This window comes from Cibotium barometz, chromosome 10 (assembly GCF_041138505.1).
Source record: "Cibotium barometz isolate CiBa-2024 chromosome 10, ASM4113850v1, whole genome shotgun sequence".
NCBI lineage: Eukaryota > Viridiplantae > Streptophyta > Polypodiopsida > Cyatheales > Cibotiaceae > Cibotium > Cibotium barometz.
This window is the reverse complement of record NC_141055.1, coordinates 16,502,459-16,525,504: the sequence shown is the minus strand read 5'-3', so window position 1 is coordinate 16,525,504 and position 23,046 is coordinate 16,502,459. Positions and strand designations below refer to the sequence as shown.

General features: G+C 38.8%; 1 pseudogene; it reads left to right on the top strand.

Moving 5' to 3' along the window:
- The first annotated feature begins 4,625 nt into the window (after positions 1 to 4,625).
- LOC147634598 (plasma membrane ATPase 1-like) lies at positions 4,626 to 18,815 on the top strand (annotated as a pseudogene).
- The last annotated feature ends 4,231 nt before the right edge of the window (positions 18,816 to 23,046 follow it).

Here is a 23,046-nt window from a genome sequence, read left to right as displayed (position 1 = left end):
AGCCTGCAAGTCAAGAACCCCAAAAAATACACTCGCATAGTTCTTGCCTCACACAGGAAATATCTACAAAATTGGTGAAAGTGGTATGCTACCACTCAGTCACTTCCTGTGACTCCTTTGCATAAATAGACTATAGGAAATAATCTGTCACTCTTGAAATCTCTGTGAAATAGGCATACAACAAGTTTCTGCACAGTGAGGAACTTGTATGGCAGTGATGAGGACCTCACAGACGTTTGGCAAAGACTTGAAGCTAATAATTAGAATCCAACTATGAATTATTCTTGTACTAATGGATATCTATTTTATAAAAAAAGACTATGTGTTACTTTGCCATATCACCACCAGCAAGTTTAGAGGAGATGCATCAGTCACCTTATATGAGTCATAGAGGATTTTCTACTACATTGCAAGTGATCTCTAGGGATCAATGATTTTATATTCACGTGATCACAAATTTTTTTTTGTTAATAACATGTTATTAACATGTTAACATGTTAACATGTTCTCAAAAAGGCCGGTGGCAAGCGACCTGGTAACCGGATAAAATCCCACCGGGCTTTTGCTATACCAGGCGGTCCCGCCGAGGAAAAGAAAACCCCGGCGGGGTCGTCATGTAGCCCGGCAGGGTACAATTTCCTATATATATGGGCCCGGGGGGCCCTTTGGGAGTTCATTGCTGACAGCATACACAGGTAATGAAACTTGTGTGTGTGTATGTGTGTGTGTGTGTGTGTGGGTGTGTTCGTGCGGGCAGCCGCCCACTGTCGTAATGCGCGGCAGGATGTGGGTGGTCCGCCACACGAGGGATGTGTGTGTGGGTGTGTGTTCGTGCGGGCAGCCGCCCATTGTCACAATGCGTGGCAGGATGTGGGTGGTCCGCCACACGACAGGTGTGTGTGTAAGGCCATTCTTCGGAATGGTGCTTACCCTGGGGCACTTAGTCGGTAACGCGGCTAGTCTGTGTCCTATGGTAAGTATGGCACGCCGTAGCGGTACTAGTCGGTAACGCGGCAAGCATAGTATCGTTATGGCGATGTCACCTTCCCTTCCCTTCCCTTTGTCAAATGCGGACATATGGTCGGTAACGCGGCCAGTGTATGTTCGTATCCTATTCGTATTCCCATAGAATCGGGCGGCATTTTGTCGTTAACGCGGCAAGTTGGTGTCGTCCACTAGTGCATAAATTGTTTTTTGCATATTGCGACATTTGATCGTTAACGCGGTCGAAAAAATGTCGTAAATTTGCTTGCATACTACGGCATATGATCGTTAACGCGTTCGAAAAAATATCGTAAATTTGTTTGATTTGACTTGTATTGTTTTTATTGTGTTTGATCCATGCGATACTTGGTTGCTAACACGGCATGAGTATTTCATGGATCAAAGTTTACATCATATTGTCTAAACGTTTTATTTTATAATATCGTGATTCGTAACTCGAAAACTATGAATATCTCTCTCTTCCTACCCAAATTTTAATATATAAACAATAGGTTTTGTTAACGTGATCACGAAATTGAAGACGTTAATGAAATCCCTGCTAGGGATTTCTATTGGCCTAGCATTAAGAAAGATGTGGCTAAAGTTGTTTTGGAGTGTATGACATGTCAAAAAGTTGAGAGATACAAAGGAAAGACTCCCAGATTATTGATGCCATTACGTATTCCTACCCAATCTTGGGCAAAAATTTCAATGGACTTTATCACACCGATCTACCCACTACCTCAAACTAGAATGACATGATCTAAACTATAGTGGATAGATTTAGTAATCAAGCCTACTTTATACCTTGCAAAAACACACTAATTGCAGTTCAAGCTACCCATATCTTTATCAAGCATATTTTTACTCATCGTGGCTTGCGAAAGGTGATAGTCTCTGAAAGAGATTCAATGTTTTGTAGTGTCTTTTGGATAGCTTTGTTTAAAAATTTTGGAATTAAAATATATTTTACTTCTGCCTTTTATCTTGAGGCTAATGGACAAACATAGATTACCAATGGTACTTTTCTAGACATGATTTGAGCTTATGTAGGCAGTTAGTCTAAAAGTTGGGACAAATATATTCATATTTTGCAATTTGCCTACAATAATATGCCACACAAAGCCACAAGTAAAGCACCTTTTGAAGTAATTTACGGAAAATCTTTATCGATTCCAATTACGAGAATGAGTCAAAGGATACAAGTTGAATATGATATTGCAAGAGACTATGATGTTATTCTTAAGCAAGTCACTGAATCCATCAAAGCGACTTAGAAAAAGTATGCCATCCAAGCTAACAAAAAGAGAAAATTTCCAGTTTTTAAACTTGATGAATGGGCACTATTTCACATTGAGAAAAGATGTTTGATAAGTGTTGCAGTTAAACCTTCAATAAAACTCTCACCACGTTTTTATGGTCCTTTCAAATTGTTAAAGTAAATTAATGATGTTTCTTACCGTTTGGTTTTTTCTTGACCATTGGCGTATCCATAATTTTTTATGGTCCTTTCAAGTTGTTAAAGAAAATTAATGATGTTTCTTACCGTTTGGTTTTGCCTGACCATTGGCGTATCCATAATTCTTTCCATGTGATTTTCTTTGAGCCATTTAAAGGACTACGCATCCAATTTATGAGGAAACACCTAAAATTGTTGATGATGAGGAGGAAATTTTGGAACCTGATCGCATTCTTGACCATCAACAAAGGAAGACTAGAACTGGGAAAGTTTATAATTCTTATCTTTTGAAATTAAAAAATCATCCAGTTGAAGATGCTACATGGATGAATGAGATTTTCTTTCATTCCTATCATGATCTCGTCTCTAATTATAATCAAACCCACTGACATTCACCAATTTTAAGTGGATATTAATATTGGTATATTATTTGGAATATTCCCGTGCATACAAAATATGATTGATGGGTTGCATTGAGGAGGGATGTTATGTGTATATTAGCATTCATGTGTTTATGATTACTCCTCATCGATTTGTGTTTCCGAGCATATGAAATACTTGACATTTGTAATCTATGTGATTTAGATTATTTGTTGCCTTGGTTTGATTATGTTAATACATTAGTATTTTCCATGTTCTAATAATGTGTCGGCATCTGAGTGTGACTCCAAGTGATTAGATTGGAGGAGAAGGAAAGTGCATTCATGAGTTTTGGCATTTTGGTATCACATTACATGATATTTTGTGGATGATTATTTTTATTACATGTGATATGTATTGGCCAAGTGAGAAGCTTGGTATTTTTGGGATTGCTTTGTAAATGGTCAAGAGAGGACATATTTTTGGGTAAATGGTCAAGAGAGGACATATTTTTACCTTATCTTTTTTTGAGGATACTCTATTCGTATGGAGAAGGACGCTTTGTACTATTTTTTGGCTCTTGGCTATTTTTAAATATATTATAAATACTCAAGGTTTGGATACGAGCCACACACCTTGAGGGGGGATATTGTACCCAATGTTCTTGTAGCTCTCATCTCTTGGTTTCCATGCATGTGCTTGGCGTATATTGTTGATTTGGTAATAGTATTTTCACTATTTTACATGACAACTTTTTGGTTGTTCTTTGCTCCACTCTAGTGGTTTGACGTGATCAATCTACTCTTTGATTGTTCCCCCTACTTCCCCTTCGACAATCCTCCATTGGGCAGACTCTCGTCTTCTTTCTTGGTCTTCTTTTCATTTTTGGGGTAGTTTCTGGCTATATGGGACTTTTCTCCACAATGAAAGCATCCTCCTATCTTGAATATCACCGGTGCCCCAATCGAACCCATGTTTATTTGGACATGCTCTGGTTGCTCCTTACTGGAATCCACCATAATGCACACATGTGGTCCGCAATTCTTACCTCCCCCAATGCTTCTCCTAGCTTTCCTATGAACGGGTACAAGGCCAAGGACAAAGGTAAGAACTCTACCCATACCATTGTCTTTGCAGGCTTGGGATATTCATCAGAGAAATCTGCATTCCACATAAGGAGAACCATCAGTTTCCCCCTCCATATTTGGCACATTAATGACATACAACATCTAAAACATGCAGTGGTCCAAGTGGGAGAGAGTGGCTGCTACCGTAAGATTTTTACTACACTTATGGATGAGGGGGCCCAGGGTAGATTGACCAGTCATCTCAGGGGTACGGCGGGCAGGATATGACAGATTGATGCAGCTCTACCAGTAGAGTGGACAGACACAGAGCACTTGCCAGACACTACACCCATTTGGGCAGGAGAGTTCACAAGAGGAGACATCCCCCTTCAGGTAGTTGCCTTTAGAGGGGCACATCAGGATGCCCTAGTTTTTGATGTACAGGATGATGGCAGTCTTTGCACTTCTTCAGAGGATCTGATCTTTGGGATAGACTATCATCCTGTCAAGAAGACACAGATTGGATAAGACATGAACTTCTTCAGAAACACTTCAGGTGGCCTTCTTGGATACAGGTTCAGAGACGTAGTAGTACATTGATCCTCACCCCCACCTTCTTTTAGTAGGGTCTTGGAGGCTGTGGCTTTATGGGGGTGTCCCTATAAAGCACCTTCCTTGGGATCCTGGGGAGTGGGAGTGGATTGATGAGCATCATAGAGACAGGACCATCCCCTTTTTCTGATTCACAGTTCGGAATGCTAGGAGGTTCCATTCAGCAGCTTAGGTCACACTCCATCCAGAGCTTTTCACTGGGAGAGTCAGGATATCTCCGTTCACTTGAGGAGCAGCTTCTAGAAAAGGCTCTGGACCTCCATGAGGAATCGGAAGATCACCTTGTTTTTTTGGTTGTCCATTCACGGAGGCATTGCAGTGAACCTCTGGAGATCGAGGTTTGGTGCAGATCCCTCTTGCCCTCATTGTGCTTCCCATGTAGAGTCCATTCAGCATTGCTTATGGGATTGTACACAGGCGAGGAGGATTTGGTATGGGGTTGCCAGGATTTTCACTCATTTTACATGCTACCCCTTCCATATGACTTGGGGCTCTGTAGCCTGGCTTTCTCTTACGGGGCCTCAGGTCTTTTATGAGAGACATGACACATCTTGGGCCATCTTCATCAGATGACATCACACGGAGTTGTGTACTCTGGATGTGGTACCGGCACAGCAGTTCAGAGCATCAGCAGTTTCCATGGATACTTCTTGGGAGATTATGGCCAGCATTGGAGCCTAGCACATTTGGAGAGCTAGATGTACAGAGGCTATGGAGGGAGTGCAGGTCCACCCTTCCCAGACGTTGGCCAGTATTTGGACTGATGTTATTCATACTGATAAAGGCTTGGAATGTAGCCAGTAATCTGAAGGGCATCACCTTGATTCATATAGCCCTCTTTTGATTCTAAATGTTGTTTTGGGGTGCCTCTGAAGTAGTGATGAATGAGTCTGCAATCTTATACACTAGAAGGCAACATTGACGCCAATCAAAATGGTATTCTATAGGATCAGATAGTTGTTCTTTGTTAGATGTTCATTTTATTCAATCAAGATGCATTTAGTGCTCTTGAGTCCCACTTTGTGTTGCATTGGTTAGGACATGAACAAATGTGTTGTAATGAAAAGCTCAAAAATATGTAGGCTTTCATTGTTGATTGCTGTGTATATTTCTTTTACTAGAAAGAGTTATTAAGATCCTTCCTGTGTAATCCATTGCAACAATTGACTATGTTTTTACACTATTTTTTGTAATTCATTGCAAAAATTGACTATTTTTTGGTGTGTGATCCCATTATCGTATTGGGCATATGCAGTGCTCAATTGAAGCTTGATGCTCCTTCTATTTCTATTATTGATGAACTTGTTGGAGGCGAACCATCTCCTCTATTGGTTTTGGGGATTGTTTTGTTGCATTCTTTGCCAAATCACACCATTATAAAAGCTTCATAAACACTTATGATTCATTTTCCTAGATTCTATTGCTAGAGTCATCAATGAGGCTAAGCAAATATTTTGTAGCCAAGAAATTGATTCTCATCTTGCCATTTATGTTAGAATGGAGTAACTCAAGTAGTTTTGAAGTGTGCAAATCATTATCTTCAAGTAGTTTTGAAGTGTGCAAATCATTATCTTCAAATCTTAAATAAGAGTTGATTTTCTAGGAGTAGATGTAGATATATATGTAAATGCTCTTGCTGAGGTCATTGATGAGGCTAAGAAAATATTGTGGAATAACCAAGAAATTGATTCTCATTTTGCCATAAATGTTAGAGTGGAGCAACTCAAGTCATGTTGCTTTGAAAGACTCTTCCTTAATGAAGGCACTTTCATGGTGCTCACCTTCCATGTGATATATGATGCAAAAAGTTCTTCCGTCACTATCTTGTGCACTTGCATTTGAGCCCAAGTGTTATGGGTTAGGATACTTCTATTATTTGAGCAAGAGCAGAGTTGCAAAATCATTATAAAACAAGAGTTGCAAAAGATTTGGCTTCCTCCTATCGGTCCATCTATCATAGATTCTGGCTATGAGCCAACCTTTGTTTTCACCTCTCACGTAGGCTAGTCAACTAGCTAGCTACACCAAAGTTTTTTAATGGAAGGGAGGAAATGTGCAAGATTTAGTGTTGCAGCCATCTTAATGAGCTTTGGAGTCCTACTTTCTAACCAACTGACCTACCTACTACAGTATTAGTGCAACATAGGTCCAGCAAAGTGTAGAAGAATGGAAGGAATACCACATCACAAAAAAAGAAGAAGATTGCCTTCAAAACTTGACATTCTTAGAACAGGCATAGTCTGTTCAAAGTGAGATGAAAAGTGATCAATTGATCTCAAGAAGTGCTGTCTAGTGTCCACTCCCCCTAGCACAATCAGGAGATTCCAGCTCTATCTCCTCCAAAAGGCTTCTGCTGCACATCCAAGAAGTTTGATTTCTTCCCGTCCAAGGTAGAGGACTGTCTGCACCAAAAGTTAAGGGCTTTCTCCTCTGGGTTGATGGAGGTTGGAGTTGTGAGGATAAGTTGCCTCCATGCCTACAAATGGGCTTTCCTCCTCGACTTGGAAAAAGGATTCAAACTTGTCTTTCTTGATACTCACATTTGCAGATATGATATTTCTCGTCTGATGAGACTGACCAGAAAGAAAAAGCTTATCAAGCTATGCAATATGACTTATACCCAAAATGGATCCTCAACCTGAATAATTATTCAATGAAGTTGGGAGAGTTTCCCTACATGCAAATTTCTTGAGCAAGGCAAGCATGTGAAGGAGAATGGGATTGGTTGTTGAGAAATTGATGGCTTTGAGGTTTGGCTTGCTGGCATGATTCAATCACCGCAGTGGCATCATTACAAGGCATGATTCAGTCAACTCGGTGGCATGTAAAATTAAGTGGCAGCCCTGATTTTGATTGATTGATGATTATTTGGATGACTTAATTGCCACCGCGGTGGGCGGTGGGCGGTGGGCATGATTTATTTGGACATCTCAATTCATCGGGTACCGTGGTGGCATCCAAGACTTAATTACAAGGCATGATTCAGTCACACTGCGGTGGCATCATTACAAAGCACGATTCAGTCACCTCACTGGCATGTAAAATTAACTAGAGCCCTGATGATTTATGATTATTTGGACAGCTTAATTTCCACCGCAGTGGGCGGTGGGCATGATTTATTTGGACAGCTTAATTCAAAGAAGGCTGTACTGAACTGCTAGCAAGGGTACTAATCCTAGCAAGAACAAAGCCTAAGAAGAAAATATACTACTTCATTGTAACAAAATATACTCAAAACTAGATTACGAGAAGAAGATGACTGAGTAGTGGTTGGATTGGTGAAGATATTTGAGTCAGGCTACACAATCCAGGAATGAACTCCTCATCACTATTGATGAAATGTAAATCAGTGAGAATGTTAAAACAAGGTGGAGCTGTTGGCTCGATTGTGGTTGTTGAAGATGTAAGTGCACAATTTAGGGCCAAGGATGATTTTCTTGGTCTGAGAGCAAAGGGGACACCCACCACATGCTTGCTCCCAGCTCCATGTTCTTACATCGTGTAGAAACGTGTTCGTTGTTGGTGCCATGACCTATAGTAATAAGGAGCAGAGATGATGATAGAGGACAGCATCACAACCTTTACCTTAAGGAGATTTCAATGATCAATGGGGTTTATCAAATGCATCCTAAAGTAGACATAATAGAAGGGATCGGTAGATGCACTCCTTACTATTCAAGACTCTCTACGGTAATTGGAGGGCAAGCAGCATTTTAAAGTCTTCTTGAAAAACTAGGTTAAAAGCCTTCAAACCATTGCTTACTCTTAATATCTATAGATAAACGAGTATGGTAGTCGTTAACCTGGCTCGATGTGTTCAGCCAAAGATTTTATATATTTCCTTGGCAAGAAGTTTACAAATTTTGAGAATCCATGCCAATAAGCTGTGACTTTTTGAGAGGTAATCAGACGAGGGGCATGAAATCAAAAGGCATGTGATCCCGGCCCATATTCTTGACAATACAAAGCTGTGAAGTGTAAGAATAGGTTAACAGTGCAGATGACCAACCTGTAGCGGTGTCTTCTACAAGAGCCATCTTCTTTATAATTAGAGCCTGGTACTTGCTGATCCAGTTCTTCCATTTGTGTTCAACAGAGAGGGTGGACTGTTCAACTGAAGTGGCATGTATTTGGTGGGGAAAGAGAAGGAATCAATATGTGAGGAAACCAATTAAGTGCTACATATTTGGTCTTCCATGTTTCAAGGCTTGCTTTTCTCCTCAGTTGTTCATTCTCCAAATAAATGCTGCATAACTAGATGTTGAGAATAATGCTAAGGCAATGTGGTATAATCACAAACTTGATTTGGAGGCCAAATTTTTTGTTCAAGCTTTAGCAATCAGGTGTGCAGAATTTCGATTTACACTATTTTTTCCCCTCCACTTGGGATGCGGAATCTTAGACCTGTTTTTTTTTCCTTTTTTCCTTTTGTCTAGGTCTATCATTTTGTGTGATAAAAAATCTCTCCTACAAACGTTAAGTTCTCTCTCATTACTTGCCTCTCTGTGCATTGTTGCCTTAACAATATAGCTTCTGTTTCTATCCCTTGGTTGTGGCTTACAGGTCAGTGCCAAGAAAGTTCGTAGTTTGCAAGAGAAGGTATTATGACTGAGAGAAAGTTGTCTGGCTGTGAGCTGTGTTAGACACTGAGAAAGCAACATCAGCTATGCGATTTCCAGTGTTCATATGGAGCCTGTGAGTCCCTCACGAAGAGTGAGACCCTTTCAGGCCTCATGGCAGGCAGACTAGAGGGACAAAATACCTTTTCTCACATTTGTCAATGTTTCATACCTCTAGAGTTTGATCTTGTGAAAAGACTTGATGAAAGACCTTTTACAATTCAAAATAGTATAACATGAAAGACATGTTTGCCTTGTGTTCTATCTTTTCCATGGTTATTTTTGCTCATGGGCAATAATTCTGCTCCTCAGAAAGGGAACTTTGATTTTTATGACTCGCCTTGAATGATGTGGTACTGTATTCCACACAAGTGTCAAGTTTGAAGTTTGAGTCTCATGTTTTTCCTGTGGAATGTACTTTGCCATGCCTTCTGGGTGGCTTATTTAGAGAATCCATTAAAAACATCTTTTTCAGACTCTGAAAGGATGTATCTCAGGTGCTTCGTGATGGAAAATGGATGGATGAAGATGCGTCCGAATTGGTTCCAGGTGATGTTATCAGTATTAAACTGGGTGACATCGTTCCAGCAGATGCACGCCTTTTGGATGGCGATCCTTTGAAAATTGACCAGGTGCAAGTCTCCAGTTATGCTGAAAAAGTATCAATACATTTGAATGTGTAGAAGTGGTCCTTAATTTGGATTTCTTGTTGTCAGTCTGCTCTTACTGGAGAATCACTCCCAGTCACAAAAAATCCAGGGGATGGTGTCTATTCAGGTTCTACATGCAAACAGGGTGAGATTGAAGCTGTTGTAATTGCCACTGGAGTACACACATTCCTTGGCAAAGATGCACATCTTGTGGATACTACAAATCAAGTTGGACATTTCCAAAAGGTATTTTTCTTACCTAATTCAGCTCTCCAAATAATTGAGTCATTCTGCACAACTTGTTTTCCCAAGCAAATTATTTTGTATGTCGAGCCACAAATGCTCATAGCTTTCTGTCACATCCTGCTAATTTTTCACATACTGTTGGTGAAGTCACACATGAATATTTGTCAAGTTGAATACTGTCTAGTCACATCTTTTTCCTTGCTCATCCTGATTGTTTACGTCATTGCACTTGGGTTACAACTTTTCTGTTTCAATTTTTCCTGTTGAGCCCATTTATGTGAAAGTGAGCTTTTCTAAATGTATGTGACATTCTTATATGTATGGCTTGCTAGCCCATACATGTATGATGTAAAACTGATCTCCTTTGAATGTATCTGACATCTTGATCTCTGTTGCTGGTAATTTTGAAATTGTTTGTCCTTGCACTTGTTACAACTTTTCTGTCTGAATTTTGTCGAAATGGCTATCCTGTTTCATTTGCTTTAGTTGCATGCTTTTGTTAGCCCGTGTATGTGAAATGGAGCTTTTCTAAATGTGTGTGTCATTTCTATATGTACGGCTTGTTAGCCCATACATGTAAAACCGATCTCCTCTGAATGTATCTGTTGCTAGCAATTTTGTCTGGAATTTTATCTTATCTATGAAGCATTTTTAGATTGGGGTTTTAATGCCTTTCATTCATCTTTCAGGGTGCAATCACTAAAAGAATGACTGCAATTGAAGAGATGGCTGGAATGGATGTATTATGCAGTGACAAGACTGGCACTTTGACATTGAACAAGCTTACTGTGGACAAAAATCTAATTGAGGTTAGGACAGAACATAGCTTTTACAGGGATGGCCAATTATTAATGTTCTTGACTAAATGGATTTTGAAAGACTTTTCTCAACAGGTCTTTCCCAAAAATGTTGAGAAGGATACTGTGGTCTTAATGGCTGCCAGGGCATCCCAGACAGAAAATCAAGATGCAATTGATGCAGCTATTGTTGGAATGCTTGCTGACCCTAAAGAGGTCTTCCATTACCTTAAGCTAGCCCAGTTATGTTTCAGTAGATTTGTTTCTGAAATCCTGGTCTATCAGATTTCTTGACTTCTTCTCTCCCCCAATCCGTCCTATCAGGCACGTGCAGGTATTCGAGAAGTTCACTTTCTGCCTTTTAATCCCACAGACAAGCGGACTGCACTTACTTATTATGATAGTGAGGGAAAAATGCACCGGGTCAGTAAGGGAGCACCTGAGCAGGTATAAGCATTGGCTGAGTTGAAGTCCTTATAAGATTCTATCTGTCTGAAAGTAATTCTCGACAAGAAACTTGGGGATGATGCAGATTCTGGCACTACAAAGCAGAAATTGAATCCAGAGTCCATGCTGTTATAGATAAATTCGCACAACGTGGGCTTCGGTCCCTGGCAATAGCACAGCAGGCAAGTTTGATGCTGAATGTTATAACTTTAATAAGACACTGAATTTTGTACAAAGCTGAAATTTAATCCTTGTTCAGGAAGTACCAGAGGGCTCAAAAGAAAGTCCTGGAGGGCCTTGGCAATTTGTAGGGTTGATGCCCTTGTTTGATCCTCCTCGTCACGACAGTGCAGAGACAATCCGTAGGGCTCTGAATCTTGGGGTGAATGTCAAGATGATTACATGTACTTGTATGGGAATTTATTTCATATGACTTGAATGAGCTTAAGTGCATTTAGAACAGCAGGGCTGATTTATTTGTACTAGAAAAATCAGTGCTGAGTGTCATTAGAGTGACATGACAACCAGGTGATCAGCTTGCTATAGCTAAAGAAACTGGCCGACGACTTGGGATGGGTAGAAACATGTACCCTTCATCTTCTTTGCTCGGGCAGAACATAAATACGAAATTGTTAAACGTCTTCAAGCAAAGAAACATATATGTGGGATGACTGGTGATGGTGTAAATGATGCACCGGCATTAAAAAAGCAGATATTGGGATTGCTGTGGCAGATGCAACCAGATGCTGCCAGAAGTGCATCTGACATTGTTTTGACAGAACCTGGACTTAGTGTTATTATTAGTGCTGTCCTCACCAGCCGCTCTATCTTTCAAAGGATGAAAAATTACACGGTGGGTGTTTGTCCCACCCATACACTTGCACAGAAATTAATGAAATATATCTAATTGCGTTTTGACGAAGATTTCATGTGGATTTTGAAAAGTACTCAGTTAAATAACACCTTTTATAGAAGATAACAGAAAACTGTATATGATTGTTATGCTAATTAGATATCTACAACCAAACCAGAGAGGCTGAAACCAAAAATCTAATCCCATCTTCCAGACATAAAGAGTGGCCTCAGTAGGATAGTTCTGTAAACCAAGGTATAATAAATGAGAGTATATATTGTCATACCATGCCCTTCAATCCATAGAGGGCCTTTTTCAGCTGGCATACTTTGTTTTCAGAACCCTCAACCTCAAATAGACTTCTTGCAACCACCATGAAGCAAGGCACTGATGATGTCAAGCTAATGCATTTCACAAAGCTTACTAACTGCTATGGCAATGACACATTTGATAGTAGTGATCCAAGAGGTGGGGACAAATGTTTCCTCGAAGTAAATCCCTTGTTGTTAAGCATAAACTTGGCAACAAGATAGCCTTTAAACCGGTCAACATTACAATCTGCTTTGTATTTCAACTTATATACCCATTTACTACCTATGCCATGTTTGCCAAGAGTAGATCGCGTAAGTCCCAAGTGCCATTTTTTGTGAATGGAATCCAATTCAGATTGCACAGCTGGCATCCACTCCTTGCTATCAAAGGCATCTTTATGACATAAGGGTTCTTCATTGCAAGAAGGGCAGCATCAAGAAAATCACTTTGCATTTGATGACTGGATCTTTCGATGCAGGCAGCCAAGGGCTGAGCTTGCTAATTGTCCCGAATTGTATACAAGAGCCATCTAGGGACTGATTTTTGATGTCTTAAAACAGCTCTTTCTTCATTGAAAAGTGGAGGAACAGACGTCTCTTTGTGTCCCCTTTATAGCAATCGGAGAGGCACAAGTGAAAGGGTCTCAACCCTCGTCATGAGAATACGTGCTTGCCTCTTGGGGAAAGTCACATCAATAATTACAATATGGAGGTGTGTCCTTTAAATGAGATACAACTTATCATTCAAGGAAAGGCATAACCCTTGGACATGTGTTCCTTGAAGGGTTGTGTCGTCCTTTCAAACATATATTGCCGCGTGGCACACCTTTACTGTTAGTAGATATAAAGATAGAGAAGCCATGCTTATCCACTATTTAATTTTTTTCCTGGCATGCTTACGTTCATGCCCAAGCGTGTAGAATGTCTTTCAACACATATCATGTGCAAAAAGTGCCAATTTATTAATCAAATCATGTCGTTCTTCATACATAGTCTACCTCATGTTTATTATGTTCAAAAGGTTGCGTGTTTGAACACAAAAGGGCACGAAACTATGTTTCTTTTTATGTCTAGTGGAGAAAAGAAAGAGATTTTAATATGCTGGCGTGAAGAAAATGGGAATAGCAACAATTAGCAAGCAATCGCTTGCTGCATGCAAAATTAACATAAGATGCTTGTTGCAAGCAAAATTAACATAAGATAGAGAGGGAAAATAATAAAGAGAAAAGTTAGCCTTAGAGTTAGTGCCCCTAGAGACCAGAACCTTATGGAAGACCCGGGAGAGGCACTACGAGTAGCTATAAAAAGCCTGCAGGGTTGCCAAATGGGGGGAAGGGGCAGGTCCCATAGAGAGCGGAGTGATGGGGGGGCAGGTCCAGTAGAGAGAGAGCGGATTAATAAATCCATTTATTCCTCTCTACCCCCCCTCCACGTAATGCGAGCGGCAAAGGAGGGAGGATAGACAGGAATAAATGGTTTTATTTTATGGCTCTAGGGAGGGTAGAGAGGAATAATAAAAGTTTTTTGAAGGACGAATGGGCTCACTGTCGATTTGATGAGTGGAGGAAGATGAGGGATTTGATTGTAGCATGGGGATCGGATGAATAGTGTATGATCAGATGGCCCATATTAGATCGGACCTTTACATTCTTATCAGCTTCAGCTTCAGTGCACAGGCGATCGGATGGCCCATATTAGATCGGACCTTTACATTCTTATCAGCTTCAGTGCACAGGCGAGCTTATCAAAATTGTTGTCTAGGATGTCACTGAAATGTACTCCACCTTTGTATGTCTTGCCACCCTCAAAATTTAGAATCCCCACGAGCTTCTTGTGGATGACCATGGTGGAGGTGAATTTATTGCCCATGACAAGCAATCCAAAAACATTTTCTAACCAGGTCATAATCCAGTTTTCCTATGTGCACATGGTTCCTATACTTTGAGTGACTCTGCCAACCCTTTTGAGGGTATAAACCCTAAGCCCTAAACCCTAAAAGTTGGTATACGTTACCCTAAAAGTCAATATATACTGAACCTTTTGTGGGAAAAAAAATAGTCGTTTCGATATAAAGAACCCTTAAAGTTGGCGTATACCGGCTTTGTTTTATGCGGAAAAGTAAGTCGGTATATATTGACTTAAGTTTGTTTTGGTCGGTATATACCGACTTTAATATATCTTCAGTATAGTATCGACTCCCCTAACATTTTCGTGCCGGTAGATGGTGTCAGAAAATGGGCAATGCCATGTAGTGTGTTTACTGATTCTGAGAAATTGATCAATTATGAGATTCATTATTATATTGATCCTAAAAAATTGATTATTATGTTGATGCAAAAAATGCAAATTTTTGATGCTAGATTCCAAGAAAAAGTTCTTGATTGGAAGAACACAAAATACTCCAAGATTTTCTCAAATGGTATATTGTTTGTCTATGTTCATTTATGCTTACTCATTTTGAAAAAAAAATGTTCATTTATGCTTACTCATTTTGAAAAAAAAATGTACCTTTGAGTAAAAAATTGCATGAAAAGAAGTTGGGAGATAATAAAATGCTTGAAAAAGCTCAAAAACATTCCATGAAGCTATAAACTTTGATATGGAACTTATGGTCATTTGAAATATTAATCTAATTTCACTTAGAATATCATGGTCATGATGATGCTAATTTTGAGAAACCAATTATGACGTTCATTATGATATTGATAATGAGAAATGGATTATGATATTGATTATGAGAAATTAGTTAGGTGAGTGGTGATAAGAAATTGATCAATTATGACATTGATTATGATAATTATTATGAGAAATTGATTATGATATTGATTGTGAGAAGTGGATTATGATGCAAAACACAAAAATTTATAATGCTAGATTATAAGAAAAAGTTCTTCATTGGAAGAACACAAAGTACTACAAGATTTACTCAAATGGTATATAGTTTGGCTATGTTCATTTATGCCGACTCTTACTAAAAAAAGAGTTTATTTATGTTCATTTATACCGACTCTACTTTTAAAAATATTGTACCTTTTAGTTAAGAAAATGCATGGAAAAAAGAGCGCATGAAAAAGCTAGAAAAACTACCATGAAGCTATAAAACTATCATATGAAACTTATCATTTGAGATATCCATTGAATGTCGCTTGAAATAGCATGCTAGTTTTAAGAAATTGATTATGAGAAATTGAAATATCATCCTGGTGATGATGTTCATTTTTAGAGACCAATATATTATGTCGTTCATTACGATATTGATTATGAGAAGTGGATTATGATACTGATTATGTTACTAATTATGAGAAATTGAACAATTATGACATTGATTATGATACTGATCGTGACAAATTGATTATGATATTGCTTGTGAAAAGTGGATTATGATGCAAAAAAGGAAACTTTATGATGCTAGATTCCAAGTAAAAGTTCTTGATTTGAAGAACACAATCTCATTCATATAAACTAATAGTCCAAGAGGAAGTGCCCATGTGAACTCATGTACTCTACCTACTTTTGCAGACAAGACCAAGCACACAATGGTGTATTCATACTTAAACCATCAAAATAGTCAATGTTTGGCCATCATTATAATTATTAATAAATCATGAAAACGCTACTTTTTGTAAGGAAGGATTAGGTCCAATGGACCTTGTGTGGTCTTCATGCACATCTTTTTTGGGTTTCTTTTTTACTATTCCTTAAAAACACTAAAGTGTAAGATTAAGGCATGCATTAATGGTAAATCACTTATATTTGACAAACTCAAATCCAACTACAATATACAATTCTTTCCTTGACCATGTCTGGACCAATGCGCCGATAGAAAAAATCCATATAAGTACGACACATGCATACTAGACTGACCATCTCCCTAAATAGATTTCATACCAATTACCAGCACCACCTCCTACATTCAAAGAAAAGACAAAGAACTCTTGACCAAAAAACCATCCTACACATCCATAAAACACCACATCCCCTTATACACTACATTTCAATTAGACCCACCAGCAATTACCTTTACGAAGATTAAAAAACTACCTTCAAAGCGAGACAGCGCTCACGTGATTTTGCACACTTGTGTAAGAGTATGGAAAGAAATCTAGCTGATAGTAGCCACTCCAACATGGCTACCATCTGTTAGAAAAACCATTTTCTAAGGGAAAGGATTCAAAATTTGAATCCTTGCTTCAGCCTTTCCCCTTTAGGGGCAGTGCTAATAAACAAGTCTCTTTAGTTTTTGCTTAAGAGAATGTATTCTCATAATCTAGTTAGAAGCTACATGGGCAGGTAGAACGTGGTTTGGAGCTATAGCTTCCTTTAACATATTTCATGTAATGACACTTTAACAACTTAGACAAGCAAAAACTCAATGAGGGATATATTTAAATTAATGGACTGAATGACTGTAAAGAGCAAGCCTTTATTGAAAAAAATACAAATCAGAATCTCGCCTATACGTGGTAATTTAACACTCCATCCGAAAGAAAATTAGATTGTGAGACTAGTGTAAGTGATGATTGAACTATTCTAAACTCATAATAATGTTTTAATTATCTTTGATAAAATACATATAGAGGTGGAAAATTGTATGAAACTTTTGATTCCTCGAATATCTTTCCTTTAAGCATGCTTTAAAAAATTTAATATGCAAGCCGCTAACGAGAAAAGTGGAGACAAGACAAGATCTCTCGACATGCAAGAAAAGATGCAAAGGCTCTATATGCCTTGATAGGGTTGTACACCAAGAAGCACCTTCATGCATTTGTTGGAACACACTCGAGGGTAGATGTTCGGGAAGGATCCTTAGTTGCTGGAGTGATGATGACCCAATGAGGCAATGGGTCAAAATCCCTCCCTCAATCCACAAACTAAGGGACAACACAATTCCATCTCGTAAGGTATGGAAGCGGTCTTTGGAAAGAGCTTTTGTAAAAGTGTCAGTTTGCATATTTGTTGTTGGAAAATGTTGGATGTTGACAAGTTTTTTTTGTACCAAGTCCCTGACATAATGGTATGGAAGCTCTATGTGCTTACCGTATCTGTGGTTGCATCCATTTTCGGAAAAATAGATACAACCTTGGTTTTTACTGAAGAGGGTTGTGTGGGTAAAGGAAGTTTTGATCTCAATATTTGGAAATCGTGGTTAACTAGATGTGTTCCTGGATGCTTGACAAAGGGCAATGTATTCGTCTTCACTACTTGAGAGGGCGATTGAGCGTTCTTTCATTGATGATCAAGAAATTATGCCATACACAAGCATGAAAATATACCCACTAGTAGACGTACAATCATCAAGATCGCGAGCCCAGTTTGAATTTGAAAATCCTTGGAGTGTAGGGCTGGTGTTATGGAATCAGATGCTAAATGATTGTCCCTTTGAGGTACCGCATAACCCTCTTTGCTACGATCCAATGTGGATGTCTAGGATTGGCCATGAATTGAGCCAACTTAGTTAGAACATGTGCAATATCAAGTTTGGTACGTACCATTGTTTACATGGGTGATCCCACAAGGTTACATATGGTATGCCATTCATGTTAAGATTTTCTTCAGGCGTGGAGGGACAATCGGCGGCATTCAATTTTTCATTAGGGTCTATAGGGGTGCTGATATTACTACATGTGTGCATGTTGTATTGTGAGAGCATGATGTGGATGCAACGCTCTTGATGGAGAAAGGTGGTGCCTTGTTTTGTTTCGCGAGAGACTTGGATACCGAAATAGTAATGCAATGTACGGAAATCGGTCATAGCAAATTGTGTTTGTAAGTCTTCCTTCAATGGATGGAGTCGACTCTCATCATTGCAAAGTAGAATGAGATCAGAGGGAAGCCGAGGTCCTTTGTTGTGGAAATATAGAGGCTTGGGTCACTGTAGTTGCGTTGAAGCCTAGTAGTGAGGAAGTAGCTGTCAATTTTCAGAAGGTGGGAAGCTTGTTTGAGGCCATACATGGCTTTCTTGAGATGACAAACTTGGTTGTTGGGCCAAGAAAAACCCACGGGTGGCTAGAGATAGATCTCTTCGTCGTTATCACCATGTCAAAAATATGTTTTGACATCCATTCGATGAATGTTAAGATTATGGATAGTGGCCCAGGGGAGGAGAAGGCGAATGGAGACAATGCGGATAGCATGTGCGAATATATGTGTGTAATCAATGACAACATGTTCAGTGAATCTGTGAGTGACCAAAGACCTTTGAACTTGTCAATAGAACCATCCTTATTGTACTTAACTCGAAAGACCCACTTACTATTTATGGCCAGGAGGTAGGGGGCCCAGTGCATTTTGAACGATCCTCTGCAACAATGGAAACTTTCGATTCAGGCCAGTACAGAGAGGCTTCGGCAATAGAAAGGGTGGCTAGATCGGTTGGAAAAGGACAAGCAGAAACGAGGGAGAAGTCTTGAAGGTGGGGAGGAAGTTGTCGAGGAAAATCAGATCGGGCTATTGGTTGCGGACTTGGGGTAGGGTTATTCGAGATGGGGGAGTGGGAAATGGGAAGGTCAATGAAGAGGTCCATTGTCTGGGTTCACCTGAAGGTGGATGGGGAAGGGATGGGGCCAGTAAGGGAGATGATGGTTTCTTTCCCTAGGCAATACGGGGAAGGAAGGGGGGATGAAGCACGTGTAGGATGAGAGGTGATGTGGGGAAGACAGACACAAGGCACTTTTGTTCATTCCCTATATAGTGAACTTTACCATATATATGGGAAATTTTGAGAGATTTCCTGGTTAAGTTGATGGAAATTTCTTATATATATCTAGACAATCTTATTCCCCATTTACTCAATCCTCTATATGTAGGAAATATGGGCTTATATCTAGGTAATTCAATTTCATATATAGGAAATATGGACTAGTATCTAGGTAATTAAATTTCCTATATAGAGAGTATGAGCCAATATCTAGGTAATTCAATTTCATATATAGGAAATATGGACTAGTATCTAGGTAATTAAATTTCCTATATAGAGAGTATGAGCCAATATCTAGATAATTCAATTTACTATATACACAATATGGGCCAATATCTAGGTAATTCAATTTCTTATATAGAGAATGAATAAGAAATATAGGCTATTATCTAGATAATACAATTTCCTATATAGAGAATGAATTGCATATGTGGAGAATTGAACCACAAATGAGTAAATGGTTATTTAAAAAATTAGTGATTTTTAAAAAATTGGTTACTTTAAAACTTTTATACTTAATTATTCAAACATCAATATTATTACAAATTGAAATACTTAAATTCTTCTTCTTCTCTCTCTCTCTCTCTCTCTCTCTCTCTCACCTTTCTATCACCCAATGTGTGGTAGATTGGTTAGCTCATGGAGTTGTTATTCAACACGTCTTGTGTTCGAATCTCACTCCCATCGGATAGATCATATTTTGTCTCTTGGGATTGTTCCTACGATGTTAAAAGAGCTTCTTCTTCTTCTTCTTCTTCTTCTCTCTCTCTCTCTCTCTCTCTCTCTCTCTCTCTCTCACACACACACACACACACACACACACAAACTCAATGTAACATACGTTAAAATATAGGTATGTCCTCTCATCTTATATCAAAAAGTAAAAGAATTATTTTACCAATACTAGCATGCCCATATTCAAGCTAAACGGCCACCTATCTTAAAAACTAACATCAAACAGACAGATATTCTCTCTCTCTCTCCCTCTCATACGTAATCCAAAACCATAGATCATTATCTCTCTCTAATGTGTCTCAGCAGTAATTAATGATTATAGTAAGGTTTTACACCTTAGCAAAAATGTCTCCCCCTCTTAGTGTGTTCATATCCATCTCTTTTTCTCACTTTGTGTCAAACGTCTCTTAGAATGTAAATTTAAATAAATAAAAAACATATACATTAGCCTTTATCTTTCTTTCACTAGGTCATTGCCCGACAAGCAAATACTACACATAATGTATTTAAAGCCTCTCTCCGAACTCTCCAGAATATGAAAACCTCTAGAGCTCCGAACCTCCAGTCTTCCACACGTCAAGATTTCATCTCTAAGGATCTCTAAGGTTACCTCTCACCACTTCAAATTGATTAATCGAAAAATAATTTGGGAGACCATACTAAGCTTGCACTAAATTAAAATATATACAAATAGGACAAAAGAATTGTGTTGATATTGCGAAACAATGGGAAAGAACATTTTGCATGGGAATGGTGAGAAAGAGTGAGTGTTTTGTTAGAAGCTACGTACATGGCTTTCAAAGGGTAGCTATAGAACCTCTTAAGATCTCATAATACCATATCCATGAGTTCATGATCTTTCTTAAGATCTCATAATTTATGTAAGATCTCATATAATTTCATAAAATCTTGTTAGAGATCTAATGAGATCATAAGATCCATTAGACTTCCTCTATGAGCCCATAGGATCACATAAGGGTTGAGAAGGGCTCATCAAACTTAGCCTGGTCCTAGTGTTTATAATATTTTAAGATGATCAAAGCTATGTTCCCTAGGAATGTACCCAGACAACAAATTTTCTCCTAGTCTTAGGTATACTAGCTGTGAGAGAAACATTAAGAGAGTGATGCTAGTGTCCCACTCATTAGATTGCTACTTTGTGGAGATACAATGTTTCTTGTGTCATCTAAACCAATCACCAACCCAATCTCAAAACTAGGAATCTTTGGCACTAACATAGGAGATGCCAAGATAGGAGAGCAAGAGATAGACACTAGCTGTTAGACATATATATTAATTTAGTCCGAGGCAATTAGGCCTAGACCGGACATTATTAGTGTGTGCACGGGCAAGGGCCTAGTGGGCCAAGGTCCGTAGCTCGGGGGTTAGCCAAGGAGCGCGGGAATGGGAGCTAAGAGAGCACTTTTACCTTTTGCTTGATAAGGAGGTAAGAACATGCTCTAGGGGACTTCCATTTATAGAAGCTCATGGGCTATATTGGCTGGGAGGAGAGAAGCGCACACATGTCATTTTTTTTCGTCCTCTTACACTAGCGCTACACTAGCGTAACTATAGCCATGATAAATTAATCCGCCAAAACCAGTGCAGCTATAGCGCTAATAGTGATATTTTTTGCCCCCAATTGTCAATGGCTCCGTGTCACTTAGATGAGAATAAGTTTTTAGCATTCAAAAAAACGTTATTATGCTACCCAAGTCAAACCTTACAAAAACACATATGCAAGTGACAAGTTAAAGAAGCAAGGAACTTGCTAGGAAATAGAATTATATTTAAAGACTTGAGTCTTAAAGTAAAGATATCATGCCATGAGTGCTTGGCCCATAAATAATTATAATAGTTCAAAATAAAAGTGGACACAATAGTTGCTTTATGCTCATAAGAGAAGTAAAAGTGGACACAAGAGTTGCTTTATGCTCATAAGAGTTCTTTAAACTTAATATACATTTGCCATTGTGCTTCTTCCTTTCCATATTAAGGCGGTAGTCATAAACATGATTTTTCTTGCATGACTAGGAATCATTTGAGAAGTAAAAGTGAACAAAAGAGTTACTTTATGCTCATAAGAGTTCTTTAAACTTAATATACATTTGCCACTATGCTTCTCCCTTTCCATGTTGAGGTGGTAATCTTTACCATGATTTTGCTTGCATGTATACAATTTAGATTAATGTGATCACCTTATAATGTCTAAGCTTGGATTTTATGACCACATAGTGTATGGTAGAAGCTCTTAAGATCTCATAAGACCATATATGAGGTCATGAAATTTCCTAGATCAATGTGATCATCCTTTAATGTCTAGATTAGCTTTTATGACCACATAGTGTATGGTAGAAGCTCTCAAGATCTCATAAGACCATACACGAGCTCATAATATTTCTTAAGATCTCATAATTAATGTAAGATCTCATAATTTATGTAAGAGCTTATATAATTCATGTAAGAGCTAATATAATTTCAAAAAATCTCGTTAGAGATTGAATGAGATCATAAGGACCCATAAGACTTCCTACAAGCACATAAGATCACATAAGGGTTGAGAAGAGCTCATAGAACTTATCTTGGTCCTTTCACTTATAGAATCTTGAGATGATAAAAGCTAAGGTCACTAGAAATGACCAGGTTTCTTCTTTAATATCTTGCTATCATAGTCTTTCACGATTTCTAATCTATTGAAAACACACCATTGTTTTTTCTAAAAGCTTTGTTCTTATGATTCCTTGGGATCTCCCTTATCTGATTTAAATCAAGACTTAGGACAGGGTTGCCAAATATGGATAGAACTTGTGAATATTTCTCTATGGCTTTGGCACTTTCTAGTGGTCTAGCTAAGGGTTTGATTCACTACATGTTCTATATCCATTCATGCTCTCCTTGTTTCAGCAACATGAGCCCTCATGCGCTTTCAGGTTGTCATCTCAGAGAGGGTGATCACAACAATGGCATCTAAAACAGGCTCATCTCATTTTGGGTACCTCCATTTCTTGAGCTTCCCATGCTAAGGCGATATTGTCACACAAAGCACGATTTTCATACCGATCATGGGCTTAGCTTTGAAGGGGCCAACCTGAGGCAATTGATGGATGCAAACCTGAGGCACCGAGATGGATGATGCTTGAAGGGTCGTCACGTGCACACATCCCTTCATGTGTGTGAGCTATAGCCATGATTAGCCATTGATGATGGCC